The 3,503-nt window shown below is 33.4% G+C and overlaps 1 long non-coding RNA gene across 1 annotated transcript; it reads left to right on the top strand.

The window, feature by feature from the left end:
- The first annotated feature begins 703 nt into the window (after window positions 1-703).
- LOC110938878 lies at window positions 704-1,803 on the top strand. The gene is made up of 3 exons (XR_002591775.2): window positions 704-797; window positions 864-968; window positions 1,211-1,803. It is a non-coding gene; the product is annotated as an uncharacterized LOC110938878 (long non-coding RNA).
- The last annotated feature ends 1,700 nt before the right edge of the window (window positions 1,804-3,503 follow it).

A 3,503-nucleotide genomic window follows, 5' to 3' on the forward strand; every position in this document is an offset into this window, starting at 1 on the left:
TGTGTACAATATAATGACACTCATTTTTCACAAGGAACTTCAAATGAAGTGTTATTGGTTTTTTTTTCAAGAACAAATTGATTTTACACATGTGTTTCTTTTGCAAGAGTATAACACATCATGATTGTGTTTCCTTCTTGTAAATATGAACCTCGATATCTAAACAAAAGTGAAAGAGCCAAACTTGGCTTTGTAGGATGAACGCAAGAATCTTGAGTATATTTAAGGTTATATTCCTAAGATTTACCAAGCATCTAAGAATTCATAGGTATTTGTTATAATTGCTAGAATAAAGTTCCACTAACTCTACTTAGCACACATGCCATATTACTCCCAACAAATCACATATTGATGTGTGATTTAGAAGCACATGAATTATCGTGTGAGAGTGGCTATCCCACCCACCCATGTAATTCGTATATGTACGTGGATGAATGCTTCAAACCTAATTCGATGAAATGTGACATAAAGATACATGACTGTGCAATGTGAAAACTAATGTAAACATGTGTAATTTGAAGTATATCATAAGCAAAACTACATAATTTTTTAGTCTTAGCAAAGATACTAAATGAAAGGGCTAGAGGGGTAATTAATAGATAAATAGAGTATAAAAAGGAGGGGTTAAAATGCAAAATTTCACATGAACAACCATTATAAATCAAACGATAATTCTAAATTTTGTTATTCAGTGCCGCTTCTTTCTGACTGCCTCTGACGGTAGGTAAACCCTAGTGTACCACTGCCGCTTCAGACGCATCTTCTGCCTCCACTTGCCGATCCTAGACAGACGAATGGTTAGTAATCTTTAATTCTTGGTTTATATTGTTAATAATTATACTGACTGATTCCTGATGCTGCAGGGAACTGAAGAATGCGTGTTAATTAATCTTGATAGCATGGTGATTGTTCATAGGAATGTATCACCATGCAGAAGATGAAATCTGCGAGTGCCCTGGGTGGTAAAGGTATCTACTCCGATCTGAATTCTTTCGTTTAAAAAATCGGTTGGGTTGAATTGGGTGCACGTTTTATGTCCAAATTGTACTTTTTTTTTTTAAATCATTAGTACATCAAATCGGTTGGGTTGAATTTGTTTTTTTGAACAAAATGATTTAGGTGACTTGTGCGTCTGCTAGCTAGTTTTTTCTGTTACATGACCCGAATTGACCCTTCAATTCTTATGCATGTTTTATTTTTCCCCTTGCAGAAGGATCTGTTCCTCAAAACATCTGGGGCCAAAGATGCTGAACCAGACTCTATACTGTGTGGTGTTCCGGAAGCTTGAGCGTGAAGGGCACATCACCAAAGAATTTAGACGGAAACTGTTCACGTGGTTTAGTCTGAGTTCAACCGAGCATGAACGTAGAGCGGTTAACACTTTCATCCGAACACTTGCCCTGAAAGCTTAGGTGAACAATTGGTTGACTCATTTGGCGATATTGTGTGGCTCGACAAAAATAATAACAATATGCAACTACTGGTGGTTGTGGACCTGACAATGCGGTTTGTTGACGTGGTTTTTGGACTCCCATGGATGGTGTTCTTCCAGAATCGGAAATTTTTAGTTTGGCCTTGAAGATTAGTTTTAATGACAATTCAGAGAGTTGGTTGTGATGATTGATTAAGATTTGAAGTTTTCCATAAAGATACACCTTTTTTATAATTTATCTCTTGTAATCGATTCCTATAATAGATTTATTGCATAAATTGTTATTCAAGGGTTTAACACCTGCTTCGGCTTTAGAATGCTTGTAATTATTTGACAAGTGATAATGAAGAAAGAAGTATAGGGTGATAAAATAATTTGGGTGCAAACAATTTGATAAACATATAGCTTAAGCCAAATTCTAAACCAATTTGAATTTTTGACCATGGGAATTTGACTTGGATTCCTGTTGATTTATTTTTGAAAAAAAGGCCAACCTAGTCTTTTAGATTGAAGACCAATTGACCGATAATATCAAAATAAAAAACTTCAAATAATTAATAACTAACGAACACTTGCAATTATCTAATAAAATCAATAAATACGCTAAGACTCCAAAATAAGAATTTTTTGAAAATATACTAAAAGATAAAAATATTTAAAAAAAAAACCTAGTGGAGTTCTAATTAATCTCTTGGTGACAAAAATTGAAAAAGAGAATTAAATTTTTTTTTTATCTTTTCGATTTCATGTTAATCGTCCCATTATAAAATGAGCGGTTAAGAATTCGGAGCATTAAACTTTTTGATTTTGCATTTAAGTGGTTAAACTTAAAACTACTACAACACAGGGATTTAGTTAGTAATTTACTCTTTTATTTAAGGGAAATTGGCCTGTAATAATCCCACCTAGACCTTATTGTTCATTAATAATCCGACCTAAGAATATTCCCTCCACCAGTCCCACATTTCACCTATTTTTCCTACAATGGTCCCCCGTTAAAAAAACTTAACGGAATTAAGCTTTTTTCCAAATTACAAACAGTTTTTAGGGCTTTTGATTAGAACGACAACACGAGTCCATTGATGTAAAACTTGCCTTGAAACGGTGCTCCAAACGATGAAAATGGCGCTTCAATTCGGGTTTTTAAATTTCCAATTAACCAAAATCAAGTCACCTGGAGCGCCATTTCGAAGTAAGTTTTACATCAATGGACTCGTATCATCGTTCTGATCAAAAGCCCTAAAAATCTATTTGTAATTTGTAAAAAAGCTTAACTCCGTTAAGTTTTTTTAACGGGGGACCATTGTAGGAAAAATACGTGAAATGTGGGACTGGTGGGGGGAATATTAGAAGGTGGGATTATTAATGGCCAATAAGGTCTAGGTGAGATTATTACAGAACAATTTCCCTTAATTTAATATAGGAATAAGCTATTAGGTTATCTAACAAAAACTAAAAATATAGTTTTTCATTTTTGGTTTTCTGGACCGTCGATAACTTTCAGTTTATAATACTCGTCTAGGAAGTATTGATAACATGATATAATGTTATGTGTAGAGATATCATATCATATCATATTGTATCTATCCAATCGTATCATAGCATTTAATATTATATCTTATGAGATCAAAAGGAATAAAAACATAAATGCCAGTAGGATTTCCCACTAACACCCCTCCACTTTCACAATTAAAACTTTTGATTTGTCTCTTCTCAACTTTTATAATTTGCTTCCTTAACCCTTCAACTTTTACAATTAGCATTTTAACTAAGTTGGTTATATTTGTGTGGCGTTTAAGGAACTGATTTTGCATTTATGCATCTGGTTTTAGCCAGTTTCGGTTTCTCATTGTTTTTTACATTGGCGTTTGGCCAAAACCCTCATACACTACAAAGTTTTAACCTTGGTGTTTTTCCTATAACCTTATAAACACTTTACAACATTACTAATCATTGAAAAATCTCATGTTTGGTCCCTCCAACTTTAATAAAGATTTTTATACTTTTTCACTAATTGGTTATATCTACATGGCATTTTAAGAGTTACGAATTAATGAAAAACTTCATTCCT

Source organism: Helianthus annuus, chromosome 5, assembly GCF_002127325.2.
Source record: "Helianthus annuus cultivar XRQ/B chromosome 5, HanXRQr2.0-SUNRISE, whole genome shotgun sequence".
Taxonomy (NCBI): Eukaryota; Viridiplantae; Streptophyta; class Magnoliopsida; order Asterales; family Asteraceae; genus Helianthus; species Helianthus annuus.